Source organism: Antechinus flavipes, chromosome 1 (assembly GCF_016432865.1).
Source record: "Antechinus flavipes isolate AdamAnt ecotype Samford, QLD, Australia chromosome 1, AdamAnt_v2, whole genome shotgun sequence".
Classification (NCBI taxonomy): Eukaryota; Metazoa; Chordata; class Mammalia; order Dasyuromorphia; family Dasyuridae; genus Antechinus; species Antechinus flavipes.
The window spans coordinates 301,062,863-301,079,122 of NC_067398.1; positions in this window are offsets into that span (position 1 = coordinate 301,062,863).

Genomic DNA, 16,260 nt, shown 5'->3' on the forward strand with positions numbered 1-16,260 from the left:
TTGGAATACACGGGAACTGTTGGAATTCACGGGAGCCATCTGACAATGGCTGCTGGAGATCCAACACAGAATGGATCTTCTCGTGAGAAGATGATACAAGGAGACTGAGAGACAGTTTCTGTTCTCTGACCTCTCTAAGAGGCCATTGTGTTGTTTGACCTCTCTTCTCTTTACTCTGCCTCCAATTTATCTCATTCCCAGTCCACAACACCTGTGTCAGCAAAGGCTGCCCTGCAACTCGTTCAGATGCTATGATTCACAGCTATGGAGGCTCTCGTAGAACTGACCTGTCCCTTAAAAGATTAGAGAAAGAATAATGTAAATGGAGAGCTTAAATATGTTAATGATTGTGTAATTATTGGATAAGTAATCTCAAGCTCCAATTTCTGGCTTATTTTAAGTTTATAAATTTCAGCTATTTGCATGATTTTATGTAAATCTTTGTTGTTTTTATTTACAAAGACTCATTAAATCTCCTTAAATAGTCATCTGAACAAAAGAAAAAAAAAAGAAATATGCAATCTGGGTAGAGGAGAGAAGCTTCCAAGCTTCCAGAAACAACTAAGAAACCTTCCAGTTGAGTTGCAGATGTGTGACTGGATGAATGGGAGGAAAATTAATGATGAGAGGGAAAATGGAAGCTTTTCAGGGAAACTGGGAATCAATAAATCTTAGATGTAGAGATATAGGACCCACTTTAGTGGAATGGAATGAATTCAGACAGGTTGATGAATGGCAAAAGAGAGTGACTATTAGAGAAAACATGAAAGAATTGGAGAAGTGAAAGAATAAAAGACTACTGCAAGGGATAAGGCTAAAGGTAGGCTCCCAAGAGAACCATTTTGGTTTGGAATTTAAAGATTGACCAGGTTGGTGGAGTGTGAAGGGGCAGGGAGGATTGCCTAATGACTAAAGTTATTAATGCTTCAAGTCTCCCTTAGTGACAGAGTTCAGTGCCACAAACTTTCCCCAGAGTTCAGTCTAAGAAAGACAAGACAAAGCAATATCAGACTGTATACATACTCTAGTTCTCTAAAACTGGCAGCATGCATGTGGAACAAACGCAGTTGGAACTGAACTCCAAAAAAGTTAGGTGAGAAGGATTATAAAGCCATAGAGCAAGGAAGCATCTCTGACTCAGAATTTTGGGACTGTTTTAGCCAAGATCATGAAGTAAGGAAGTGACCCTGATTCAGAATGTTTGTGCAGGTCTAATCTGATCTTGTAGTTGTTGACGTAGCAGGAGGATTTTGGTTGACTCAGAGAACATTGCAGAGAATTGTTGATATGTCAGTTCAGAAGGGCTCAAATTAACCTTTCTGATTGGCTAGTCCTGGTTTTCAGCCTTTTTTAGATAATAAAGGTTTCCAGTAAGTCCCACATTACCATGGTGGTTTCCAGTTCTATTTTTAATACTATTTGTGTGACTTTGCACAAGTTATTTATATACCACAAACTTTCATTTTTTCTTCAGCTTAAACAGATTAAGCTAGTTAGTCTCAAAATCTAAAACCTCTAATTCTAATGTTCTATAGAAGAGAGGTAAAGGATAAAAAATAAAGTTGGAGAGAAGAGAAAGAAGGAAACAGAATGTATACTATATTAAAAACCGTGTTCTGGTCACGAAAAACTACACAACATATATCAATGTTTAATATACTAACAATGTAATAAGTATTAATAGGAAGAGTCCCAAAAGAGGAGCAGAAATTCAACTAAGAACAAGGAATTTTATAGCTGAAAGGCCTACAGAAATCATTGAGTTCTCTTTCCCTTGAAAAATATTATCACTACAACACACTTTGTAGTACCCAGAGAAACTGAAGTGAATAGAGATTGGTTTAATTTTAAAGTGGAGAATTTAATAAGGCAGCTGAACACATGGGAATATGTTTCCAAGGCATATGGTACCAGAAAAACTGAGGCACAGAGCTTATAAAAGGTTTTAGTTAACTAGGTTTGCAAGTAGAATACAGAAGCTTATTATGCAGTTAGCCTAATATCTTGCATCTGTTTCTATCTTTTGGGAGACACTTCAAAGGTAGAATAGGGAAACAAAGGCAGATGAGGGAGGCAAGGACACTGGGAGGATAGGAGACATAATTCCAGGGAAGGACAAACCTGTCAGGATATGAGAACATAACTTAAATCTTGACAAGACAGGAGGCAAGATAAGAAAGCATAACTCCTTGTCCTGTTGGGATGGGAGACAGCAAAGTGTGGGACAGTACTTCTGAGGGAAGAAGGTATCACATTGGTGCGGATAGAGATAGGGAAATGGACACTTGGAAGATATTTTTCTTTGCTTCCTTCATTGTGACACAATGGTTTATAAAAAAAGGGGTCAAAGTCTCAAGGCTTAGGGCTCTCTTCTAAACTCAATTTTCCCAGACTAATTGCAAGGCGGGGTGGGGGTAATGGCCTATTAGCCAGGGCCCAAATCTTGATATATGAGTCATGCAGCCTCTGCTTAGAAGACTTCTGGTGATTAATCCATCTATCAATCAACAAACATTTTTTTAAAATTAAGACTGTTAAAAAATTTAAAACTATTTAATTAAAAATGAAAACTATTACATTATTAATATATTAAGCATTGGTAAAAATATGTAGTTTTTCATGTCCAAAGCAGGATCTCATACACAGCATACATTTTATTTCCTTTTCTCTCTTCCCTCTCCAAGACTATTTTTCATCTTCCACCTTTCTTCCATGGATCATAGATTTAGATCTATGCTCAGTTTGTGTACTTTACATATGCAGAATTAAAACTCTTGGCGAGTAAATGACTGCTTAGAAGAGGCATACCAATCAGAAAGGGCTTGATGACTGTGGATCAAAGGTAGGAAGCCAGAATTGAAACTAAAAAACTTTGTTATACTAAGAAATCTACTCTCACTAATAGAAATTTCAGATTCCTGGGATATGGATTTGTTTTTTTGTAATGTTTCAGGCCTGCCTACTAATCAGCAGCATTTAGGTAAAATGGAAATAGGGAAAGTGTTAACTTTGAAGTCTCAGAAATTGCCAAAGATGAAATTTGTTCCAGTGAGAAAAACATTTCTTTGAGATTGGATTGATTATATTCCTGTTTGGGAAGGAAATTTCTAAGATACTAAAGGCCTTCTTCAAGACACAATCAGTTGAACATCTTATTGCTGATAAAAATGAAAATAAAATATAGTTTTGGTGGGGAGAGTAGGGAGAGATGTCTGCTTCAATTTGCAAAATCCTGTATTCTGTTTCTTTGATCTCAGAGATTACTTTTCTGAGGAGTAGATGTTTTCTTCAAACTACCAGTACATAGTTTATTCATCTCACCTATAATCTCCACGACTGGAATTCTGTCTCTTCCATTCTGCCTCTTGATTTATAAGTCTCTGCTAAAATTCTAACTTCTGTAAGAAAATTTATTCAGTTCTCTTTAATGTTACTACAATCCCTCTGGGAAAATGTCTAATTTATTCTGAGTATAGTAAAAGGCCTGGTACGCAGGAGACACTACATGCTTGTTGATTTAAAATTTGTTTTTATTTTGAAATTAAGCAACTTCTCTTAACTTCTCATATTTGACCTTTTTTACTACATAATAATTCCCATTACTTTCATATACTTTTTTTTTTAGCCATTCCCCAATCAATGGGCATGCTCTTTGTTTCCTGTTTTTTTGTTATGTACTATTATAAATATTTTATCACATACCAGAACTTTGTTTCTGTTGTCAATCTTAAAAAAAAATTAGCCAAAATGTCATAGAGGTTTGCAACTGTTTTAACTCTAAAAATATCAAAGAGCTCACACAAATTATTACAACCCCTGTAACTCTGAAAAATAAAATTAAAAAAAAACCAAAATAAAATCAAAGAGCTAACAGTGGTCATAAGTACTTATTAAACATTATTCCATTGGAAGCAGGAAACTAGACATATGTGCCAGGCTCTTTGTAATGTAGGCAAATCTGTGTATATACTACTGGCTATAAAGTGAATTATAGTCTTGGTAATGAAGGAAAATGGCAACGAGATAAGTTTGATTCATAACAGGACTTTGTGACTAGAACATAGATAGTATAGATATCTGTCTGAGCTCAGGTTCCACCAGGTGCTGATATGAAACAATTCTGGAATTTTTCTGAGAATGAGATCAGCTAGAAGGTGATCTAAAAGTATTGTTATTATGTCAAGTTCAAGGTATACTTTACCTGCTGGGCCTTAGCTCTGGAAAACAGAGGAAAATATTAAATAGTAAAAAGTAGGGGTAAGAAGAGAGGAGTGGTCTTAACATGGGGATCCTAATACTTGTCTTTGATTTCTTGGAGGAGAGGGGCATATGCTCAATAGTGTAATTGTTGGATCATAGGATATGCTCAGTTTTATGACTTTTCTTGTATATTCATCAATTAATCATTAAACAAATGTCTACTGCACTCTGAGTCAAAGAACAGGACTCTGAGTTCTAGCTTATCCATGCATTACTCATTGTAACTTTGGGCCAGTTGTCCCATCTCTTTGAACTTCAGTCTTCTTGCCTCCAATATTAATATGTTGGATTAGACAATCTTTATTTTATAGTCCCCTTCAGCTATACTGTTCTCTGTTTTTGTGGAAATGTTATTTGCTCAGTTAGAAAATGAGCTAATGTTTTAGATCAGGTTTGCAAAGTCCAGAGAAATTGTCTATTAACCTATGAAGGAAGGGTTAAGCTGATAAGTGGCTGTCAGGTTTTGTGATGAGAAACTTTTTTAGAAGGAAAAAAATTAACTCCCAAATTTTACCATTTAAATCCACAGGAGTTGTATGTTATAGGATATTTCTGGGAATATTTGTAATCAGTTTAAAAGAAACAAAGCCAGTTGTATGATTTGATGCATTAACAAATTTTTGTCTCTAAAAATCACTAATACTTAGATACTTGCTGAATTTAAAATATTTATAATTAATAAAAATAACAGTGCAATTCAGATTTTGAGCTTAAATGATTTAAGAAAAGCAAAACAAAACAAAACACATACCTTTAATAAGCCTTTACAACAGAATCATCCTTTGTCAGACCAGATGACCTAACTTTTGGTATAAATGATATAGATATTGTTAGAAATTTGACAAGCAATGATATCTGTAATAATTGTATGTATGAGTGTGAATGTATGTATGTATGCATGTATGTATATGTGTATATGTGTGAGTGTTCATGTGGGGTTTTTTGGCTTTTATTTTTAAAAGAAAAAATCTTTTAAAATACAATAGGTTTAGTTGTTTAGGAAGTTTAACTTTTTGTCTCTCGGGCTGTCTCTGGTTTATTATAGCAAATAGCTTGCAACAAAGCTGTTGCTATGTCTTTTTTTTGCATCCTGGTTCCAAGAACTATGTTAAACACATTAATCTGGGTTCAACAGATAATCAAGTATGATTTAAAATCTGCCTTAGAGAACTGAAATAGCACAATTACCAGTCAATGCTAGATATCCCATTGTAGCTCCTCTCCATTGCCCCAGTTCCTGTATAGGTTCTGTTCCCTCCCCAAATAGTTTGACTCTTACAGAGTAGGAGAATCATCCTCACTGGCAATCCAATAAATCTTGTATTGCTTTAAATGTTTTGTACAGTACCTTATTATTCCCACCACCCATAAGCTTTAATAGTTCAAAAGCTTAAACTGAAAATTAGATATTCTGCTATATAACACAGAATTCCTTGTTTTGAGCACAAATTTTCTATCATATCCTTAATAAAAATATTAGTAGTAGTAATAATTCATATGGTAATGGATTTAAAATTGGAAGAAATTTTAAGAGCTATTTAATTCAGGAGTCCTTAATTTGTATTTATTTATTTATTTATTTTTAGTGTATCAAGGACTTTTGGCAGTCTAGTCAAACCTTGGGATCTGTTCTCAGAATAATGTTTCAAATGCATAAAGTAAAACATAATATGATTTTAAAAAACTACTATTGAAAAAGGTAAATAACTAAAAAGAAAGTTCAGGAATCACAGATTAAAACTCCTGATCTGATCCAACCCTCTCAATTTTACAAATGAGGAAACTGAAGCCCCAAGAGATTAGAATTTTGCTCAAGTCAGGTAGAGCATTTGAATGCAGAATTTGAACCTGTTAAGAAGCATACCTAAGCTCGAAACCCAGAAAGCCTCACAAAAGGGGATTGTATCATTAAGGGACTGGTGAGTTCTCTGAAAGCCCCTACAGCTGTGAATCATAACACACTTGAAGAAATTGCAAATCAGTCTTTACTGACACAGATGTTGTTTGTAAATTGGCAATGAAATAAATCAGAAGCAAGAAGAAAGAAGAGAGAGGTCAGAGAATGTAACTGCCTCTCAGTCTCCTTGTATTGTTATCATTCTCTCACATGAAGGGATCTATTCTGCTGGTCAGAATTACATTCCCAGTAGCCCCTAGCAGGTTACTCCTATAACATAAACCCATGTCTTCTGAGTCCATTCCTTTTTTGCTTGTAATTGGTGTAATAAATGAAAGAGTAACTGTCACTTAGGAATTATTTTGTAATTTTTCATACAGAGAACTTAGGCATTATATATGTGTGTGTGTGTGTGTGTGTGTGTGTGTGTGTGTGTGTGTGTGTGTGTATTAAGGACATTCATAGAGACAGAGAGAAAGGAAGAAAGGAGAGAGAGAGGGCAAGAGAGAGGGAGGGACAGAGACACACAGATAAGAGACAAAGAAAGTTGATCTATCTCTTTTATCTATATAGAAGGTGCCATTCTCTTGGTAATGAAACGGCACAAAGATTTTTGGACACCCATTACAAAAGTTGAAAATTACGCTATTTTCTTAGCTCAAGTTATTCCTGGAGCAGCCAACTCAATCTACCATTGGGACTAGGTTTTTAGCATGGTAGAAACTGCTAAAGCTTGTATTCTTCTAGCACAATTTTCAAGAATCAAAAGTCATCTTGGTGCTTAAACAGGGATTTTGAGCAGGAACTTTCTCTTCAAAAAGAAACATTTGAATTGTAGCATAAGTGATTTATTCACTTTAGGAGATGGAGTTGCCTTAAAGGTGAAGTTGGGGTTGATTATATTGCATGGCCTCCGAGAGGAAAATAATCAAATCTTATCCCACCTTTTCACTACCAAAAAAAAGTCCGTCCCCCCCCCCAATTCCATTCTAACTGCTTATTCAGGGACTTAGCTCCTACTGTTTCTTTTTAGGCTGGAATTATTCCTTCCTATTCCTACTCTAAGAAGTAGAGTGATGTGAATGAGCTACTGAACAACTGTGTTTCTTAACTATAGGAAGTATAGTGAAGATTGCTTGGGATTCAGAGTCAGTCTGGATTCCAGTCTTAGCATTACTCCTTATTAGTTGTGTGATCTTGGACAAGTCACTTCAGCTATTTGCTTTTGTTTCTTTATCTGTAAAATTAGAATTGTGCTAGAAGAGTTTTAATGAGCCTTCTAGCTATAACTAGATCCTTCTAATTTATATACAAAATTAATGTAGATAGAAACAAATACAATCTAGTTAGTTTGCATATGTTATCACCTCTCACATAGAACTTAGATAAATTGAGAATGATTATTCCATTTTTTTTCTCTTTGCTCAATGGCTATTATAGATGAGGTACTTAATAAATACTTATTGATTGGTTGAACATAGGTTTGACAAATTTATCTTTCAGATAGCATATATAAATGAACAAAGGAAGGAAGGAAAGAGGGGAGGAAGGATTTGATAAGGACCAATATGTGTCGGGCAATGTGTTAAGTGCAATATAAATATTTCATCTGATCTTCCCAACTTTAGGAAGTAGATGTCATTTATTATTTTGCCAGTTTTACAGATCAGGAAATTGAGGCAGACAAATGTTAAATAGCTTGTCAATGGTTCTATAGTTAGGAAGTATTTAAGGTCATATTTGAATTCAAGTCTTGATAATAAACTCAGTGCTCTATCTATTGTATTACCTACCTGCCTTTATTATATCCAGGATAAAAAAAAAATCTAAACCAGGGAAAAAAACAATAAAATAAGCAGAGTCAGTCTGTAATTTCAGAACTAAACTTTGTCAGAACACAATCTATAGGAGGTCTTCATGGGTGTCTTTTTTTTTTCTTTCAACAGTAAATTAGACTGGTCCTTGAAGAAATTTTCATAATGCTCTTTTGTACAGTTATCCAACTTGCTTTTGTTAGAAAGAACCATGTATCTGCAAGGCCAAATTGACCTTGAAATTCCAAACTGGAATATAAAGAAACAAAACAGAATAAATAATACTCATTCATTCCTACCATGGGAAAATAAGGAGTATAATGGTATCTATGCAGTCTGCAGTTTAATAAACTTTTTTTTTTTGTCACGGTGGGGAATTTTTTCTTTCTTGCTATCTCTTGGTACAACTTTTTTATTATGGTGAAGGAACCAAACCAACCCCATATTATGAATAACCTTCATTCTGAGACTTAAATTTCTATATTCCTGTAAAAACTTTGTTGATATAATTTCAGGGAAATCAGATTTTATTAATGTTTTGAAGTTTTGATAAATAATGCTATAACTTGTGGTTTTTCTTTGACAAAAAATCAGAAAGAAGAGACACCTTTGTTGCTCAAGATTATGTAACTTGACTTGTTCCTCTTTGTTAATTGTAAGAAAGCTTTGTTAACTACCATTTGAGGTTCTTGTTCCTGCTGAGGGGCCTTGGATTTGATTTATTATATAGTAATAATTTATAATAAATTAGTTTGCTTGGAATTCATTTTCTCAGGCTTTTTCCCCCCCAATTTCACCTGAAACAATGAGAAGAGTGATTTTGTTAGATTTTTTTCTCAATCTGATTTAAAGAGAAACTCCCCTTTAAAAAAAAAAAAAAACAGATCTCCTAAAAACAACAAGAACAACAACCAATCAAACAAACAAAAAAGAATCCAAATCTACACTTTCTCTGAGAAATGAAAGCCTGAGAGCTTCTTTTGATTTTTTTCATCTAATCAGTAATTCTAATGAACGAACACCTGGAATAAACTCATAGGACAAAGGAGAAAGTATCTTTATTGTTTTGGAGAGTCAGTATGGTACAATGGATAGTCAGTAAATCAGTCAATAAACATTTTAAAACACTTAGTATCTGCTAAATTCTAGAAACATATATTTATACAAAGACAAGAAAGTTCCTGCTTTCAAGGAGTTCAAAATCTAATGGGGTAGACTACTTGAAAATAATTATTTACAAATAAGACATAAATGAAATAAATTAGAAAAAAATCAACAGAAGAAAGATACCACATTAAGAGAGATCAGGGAAGGCTTTTCATGGAGGATGGTGTTTTAAATAAGATTTGAAAGAAGCCCCAAAATGGAAAGGTAGACATTAGGAAGGAGAGAATTATAAGTTTGAAAGATAGTCAGTAAAAATGCCTGAAATTCAGAGATGGCTTGTGAAAGAGCTTTAAGGAAACAAATACCACTGGATTGCACCGTATGTGATGAAATGTAACATCCAAGAAGACTTTAAGATAGGAAGATTGGATACCTGCTCAAAGGCCTTGCCCAGGAGAAAGTATAACATGGGACAGGTGGGTGCTTCAACAAAGAAGTCTGTTTGTTAATATGAGGGTCCAAGCTTATATCTATAAGAGAGAGCTGTTTTTCTATGGGAACTTTGGATTGTGTGACTTCCTGATGCCTCTGTCTTCTCATGCATGATTTCCTTATTTGTTACTTTCTTATGCTTAAAAGCACTTCTTTGATCCTACTAGACTCAATAATAGGTCAGAATGGCCTGTTCTCAACCTTGGTCACAGAAGAATGGTGAGCCTGCATTTCAAAGCAAACCTTGGCTCTCAGAGTGTTATTAACCCCTACAAAGCTTCCCATTAGTGCTGGCCCTCTAAAAAGATTATGTAGGGTTTTGAATGTTAAACAGAGGATTTTATATTTGATCCTGGAGATGATAGAGAATCACTGGAGTTTATTGAATAGGAGGTAATCACATGGTCACATCTGTGCTTTTGAAAGATTAATTTGTCAGATGGATGCAGAATGGACTGGAATGAGGAGAGATGTGGCAGACAGATCAATCAGCACACTATTGCAATTGTCCAGATGTGAGGTGATGACAACCTATACAGAAGATTCTTTAAAGATAAAACTAACGGACCTTGGGAACAGATTTGACATGGAAGCTGAGTGAAGAATTGGGGAAGACACCAAGGTCATGAGCCTATGTGACTGGGAGAACAGTAATGGGGGAAGTGGGGTGGTGTTTTAGAGGAAACACCATTTTTAGGTTTAGGACATGTTGATTTTAAGATGACTAGCTGTAGGACATCAGTTTTGAAGGGAAGAAAACAAGCATTTATTAAGTGCCTACTGTATTTTAGACACTGCGCTAAATGAAGTAAAATCTCATTTGATTCTCACAACTTTGGGAGAGAGATACTATTATAAACTTAATCACAGACAGGTTAAGTGATTTGTCTAGGGTCATATACCTAGGAAGTATTTGATGGCAAATATGAACTCAGATCCAGACCTCTTCTATCTACTGCACTAACTAGCTGCATCTGAGTTTGAGATGTCAAATAGTCATTTGCAGATGTGAAGATGAAAGTTAGGACATTTTAGGACTAAATAAGTAGTTCTAGGAATCATCAACATAGATGTGATAGTTACAATCATAAGAATTGATGAGATCATCAAGCAAATAGTATAGAGAAAGAAAAGAAAAAGACTCAGGACAGAGCCCTTTGGGCATAATAGTGGTCATGACCTAGGGGAAGATCCAGCAAAGGACAAAGAAAAGAGGTGAAAGAAGTAATAGGATACACACAAGTAAGCTATGTCACAAAAACCTAGGAAGAATAAGAGTATCAAGGAGAAGAGAGTGATAGTCTGTAGAGAGTTTAAGAAGGATAAAGAATGAGAAAGTCATTAGACTTAACAATTAGAGACTAAATAAAAACCAAATTAGAGATAGCAGTTTCAGTTGAATATGGAGAGCAGAAGCCAGAAGGGAGAGAGATGAGCAGGTAGTGCAAGGGAAAGGAAGTGGAGATATCAATTATATTTGGCTTTCTCAGCAATACCACTATTAGTCCTTACTCCAAAAATATTTTTTTTTAAAAAGAGGAAAAGAGGTATATGTATAACAATATTTGTAGTAGCTCTTTTGTAATGGCAAAGAATTGGAACTGGAGAGGATGCCTGTCAATTGAGAAATGGCTGAAGAGGTTGTGGTAGATGATGATTGTGATGGAATAATATTGTGCTATAATAAATGATGAGCAGGATGGTTTCAAAAAAAACTTGGGATGTAAAGTGAGGAGAATATTATACAAGCAATAATTTGCAATGATCAACTGGAATGATTATTTATTCTCAGCAATATAATGATCCAAAATAATTCTGAGGACTTAGGATAAAAAATGCTATCCACCTCCAGAAAAAAGAACTGATGGAGTCTAAATGCATATTAAAGTAGAACTTTTTAACTTTCTTTATTATTCCTTTTTTGTTTGTTTGAATTTTCTTTTATAACATGGCTAACATAGAAGTGTTTTACATGCCTGAATATTTAATATCAAATCTTTATCAAATTGCTTATTTTCTCAAGAAAAGGGTAGGGAGAGAATAAGGAATTAAAAAAAAATTAATGAGCATCAAATATTTTTTCTTTACATATAATTGAGAAGATGTTAAATAATTAAAAGATAATGTGAAACTCAAATGAAATAATATATGTAAAACTCACAAATACCAAGTAAATGTTAATGAGTAAACAAGCATTTATTAAGTACTTACTATGCGCCAGATGCAGGGGAAGGAGGAAAGTACAAGAGAGAGAGACAGGGAGGGGAAAAGAGAAAGAGAAAGAAACAGACAGACAGACAGAGAGAGAAAGGGAGAGAGAGAGACAGAGAGAGAGAATGGGAGAGAGAGAGACAGAGAGAGAGAGAGAGAGAGACAGACAAAGAGAGAGAAAGAGAGAGAGAGAGAGAGAGAGAGAGAGAGAGAGAGAGAGAGAGAGAGAGAGAGAGAGAATGAATTCCTGCCTTCAAGGAACTTACATTCTAATAGGGGAAGACAACACACAAAAAATAAGATGAGAATGAAGATGGAGGGAAAGTTCCCATTGCAGGGGCATGATGAAATCCAGAACAGCCATGTGGGAAATAAATGTTGGCCTATTTGCCTGTTTAAATAAATATTCTGGGAAGAGTCCTCTAGGCAAAGGGGAAGAACTGAGAAATTATTATTAATAATTAATATCACTGGGAGATTCAGAAGCTCTCCCCTTTTTCCAAATTCCTGATTTTAAAAGATTCAGTCTTTTGAAGGACATTACTGATAATGAGATTGCATTAATTCCCCTCAATCTTAGTCAGACCCCACGCAAACTTAAAGAAATTTAATCTGGGGGGGGGGGAGAGTAAGCCCATTGTGTTCTACTCAAAATCTTTTTGTCTAGATCAAAGCTGGGAGTAACTTGAATATAAAGATAATTTCTCTGTCCAAGGGTTACTCTCAGTCCCTCATTGACCACCATTGTTCCAAAAGGCATATAAACTATGAGTTTGCCACCATGACTATCTTTGGTCTAAGAAAAATGATCAAATGACTATCCTTTTATTAATAATCTACTGGCCTTATTAATAAAATGAATTACTAAAAAATTATGTTTCTTGAACTTTTTAAATCAGCATCGTTCCAAAGATGAAATGATCTTCCAGGATGAAGAACCTTCTGGGATATGACAAATCTAGAAGAGTGCAACTTGGTGGGAATGTTAATATTATTTTAAGATAGTACTCATTTATATTTGGATAATTTTATTAATAGGGACAGAAATCAAAAATTGTGAGAAAAAGTCATTGCACATAGAGACAAGACACTTAATCAGGGAGAGATAACTAAAATGTCTGTTTCCTTGCATTTAATTTGCCAATGATTGATAGGAAGACTTTGATAATTGTGAAACCTTGATACCTAGAATTGTTTGATGACTATGGGACAACTATGAATTATCCAAATGTGGCATGGTGATGAAAATATGTATTTTGATTTTTAAACGAAAGATAGAAGTGAGTCATTTTACACAAGAGACTTTTCTTTGGAGCAGTGGATCAAAACAGACCTCAGAGACTTTACAAGCCTTCATTGTCATCTGAAAAGCTGGGAGGCACATATGTAGAGAATATCTGTGCTCAGAGCAACTAAGCTCTGGACTCCAACCCTGGATGTCCTTTCTCTTTTTTAGAGACATTCTACACAGTCTGAAGATTCTTGAAAGGAACTTGAAAAAGGAGACTTAGTGAGAACATGACAGTTTTCTTCAATTATTTGGAATGCTGTTTTGTGGAAGGAGGAAATCTGTTTTTACTTGACTTCATAGAGAATAAGTTATTGGAAGCTGTGAAGAACCTACTTCATACAGGATGCAAGGAAAAGTTTAAACATTAGAGCTGTTCAAAAGTGTAACAATATGTCATAGAAGCTAGTGGTTTCCCCATTGCTGAAAATCTAGCAAGGCCAAATACCCACCAATGGGGAAAACATTGTAGATAAGATTCCTTTTAAGTATACTTTAAATTTGTATTTTAAACTTCAAGTTTCCTTCCTTTGCTGAGATTCTGTGCCTCATTGAAAATATAACAAATTAGTAAGCCTATCCTCACAGAAAGTGTACAGATAATGCGTAGCATATGTAACTAGAGGAAGAATTTTAAATATATTACTGTTATGCCCTACAAAACACTTAGAAAATAAAGACTAATTATATAAAATATATGCATAGCTAATTGGTCAAAGTTTGTCTCTAGGATTTTTTTTTTTTGTTACTAATCTTGGTCAAAAACCATTACCCTGATATCAGGGATCATAGCCACAGATTTAGAATTGGAAGAGGCCTTAGAAATCATAATCTCTTTCCTTTTGCAAAAAATACACATAATCAAGCAAAAATAAATTTCTGTATTTTCCATGCCCAAATATATGTCTTATTATGCATGTTGATTTTTTGTTTCTCTGTCATATTGGATCATTTCATTAAACAAAGTTCTTAAGTGTTTCAAAATTGTTTAATTTTACAATGATGTCTGTTGGAATACACGGGAGCCATCTGACAGTGGCTGCTGGAGGACCAACCCAGAATGGATCTCCTCTTGTGAGAGGATGATACAAGGAGGCTTCTCAGTCTCTCTCCTCTTCCCTCTGCCTCCAATTTATCTTATTCCCAGTCTGTAACATCTGTGTCAAAGGCTGCCCTGCAACTCCTTTAGATGCTATGATCCACAGCTGTGGAGGCTCTCAAAGAATTTACCTGCCCCTTAACAGATGTCATTGCATATGTTGTCCTATTGGTTCTTCATTCTGCTTTAGTTCATGGAAGTCTTCCAAGATTTCTTACTATTTCTTACAGCACAATATTATTCTATTATATTTACATACATTACCTTATTCAGTCATTCTCCAATTTTTAACATTTTAATTTTTCTCAATTACATGCAAAACGTTTTTAACATTCTTTTTTTAAAATTAAGTTCCAAATTTTTTTTCTTTCTCCCTCCCACACTCTTATTATAGAAGGCAAGGAATTTGATATAGATTATATATATGCAGTCATGCAAAACACTTCCATGTTAGCCATGTTGTAAAGGAAAATGCAGGACAAAAATAATAATAATAACATAGAAACTAAAAAGGGTCTGTTTCAAACTGCCTTCAGACTCTAATTTTTTCTCTGGAGATAGCATTTTTAAAAATCATAAGTATTTAAAATTGTTCTGGATCATTGTATAGCTGAGAATAAATAAATCATTCCAGTTAATCATTGTACATTATTGCTTGTACTGTAAATAATATTCTCCTGGTTTTGTTCACTTCACTCTCTATAAGTTTATGTAAATCTTCCCAAATTTTTCTGAAACCATCCTGTTCATCATTTCTTATAGCACAATATTGTTACATTTCAACTATACAACTTGTTCAACATTCCCCAATTGATAGGCATCCCCTCCAATTTCAATTCTTTGCCACTAAAAAAAGCTACTAATATTTACATACACACACATACATTTAAGACCTTTTTCTCTTTCTTTCTTTCTTTTTCTTATTATAGCTTTTTATTTACAAGATATATGCATGGGTAATTTTTCAGCATTGACAATTGCAAAAATTGTCTAAAAATTGTCCCAACTTTTCTCCTCCTTCTTCCCACCCCCTCCCCCAGATGGCAGGATGACTAATACATGTTAAATAAGTTAAAGTATAAGTTAAATACAATATATGTATACATGTCATACAGTTATTTTGCTCTATAAAAAGAATCGGACTTTGAAATAGTGTACCATCAACCTGTGAAGAAAATAAAAAATGCAAGCGGACAAAAATAGAGGCATTGGGAATTCTATAAAGTGGTTCATACTCATTTCCCAGAGTTCTTTCCTGGGTGTAGCTGGTTCAATTCATTACTGCTCTATTGGAACTGATTTGGTTCATTTCATTGTTGAAGAGGGCTATATCCATCAGAATTGATCATCATATAGTATTGTTGTTGAAGTATATAATGATCTCCTGGTCCTGCTCATTTCACTCAGCATCATTTCGTGTAAGTCTCTCTAGGCCTTTCTGAAATCAACCTACTCATCATTTCTTACAGAACAATAATATTCCATAACATTGATATACCATAAGCCATTCTTCAAATGACGGACATCCACTCAGTTTCCAGTCCAGTTTCTGGCCACTATAAAGAGGGCTGCCATAAACATTCTTGCACATACAGGTCCCTTTCCCTTCTTTAAGATCTCTTTGGGATATAAGCCCAGTAGTAACACTGTGGGATCAAAGGGTATGCACAGTTTGATAACTTTTTGAGCATAGTTCCAAATCGCTCTCCAGATTGGCTGGATGTATTCACAATTCCACCAACAATGTATCAGTGTCCCCATTTCCCCCTTTTCTCTTTCTTTAAAGAAAGAATGATGCAGACTTACTAATGGTATTTCTTGGTCAAAAAGAATGTACAGTTATATGATTATTTGGATATCATTCCAAATTGCTCTTTAGAAAGTTTGATCAGTTCACAACCAACAATAACATTAGTGTTTTTATTTTTCTATATCTTTTCCAACATTTGTCATTTTTTTTCCGTCTTATTATTAAATCTGACAGGCATGAAGTGGTACCTTTGAGTTCTTTTAATTAGCATTTCTCTACTCAGTAGTGATTTAGATTATTTTTATATGACTAAAGATAGCTTTGATTTCTTCATTTGAAAAC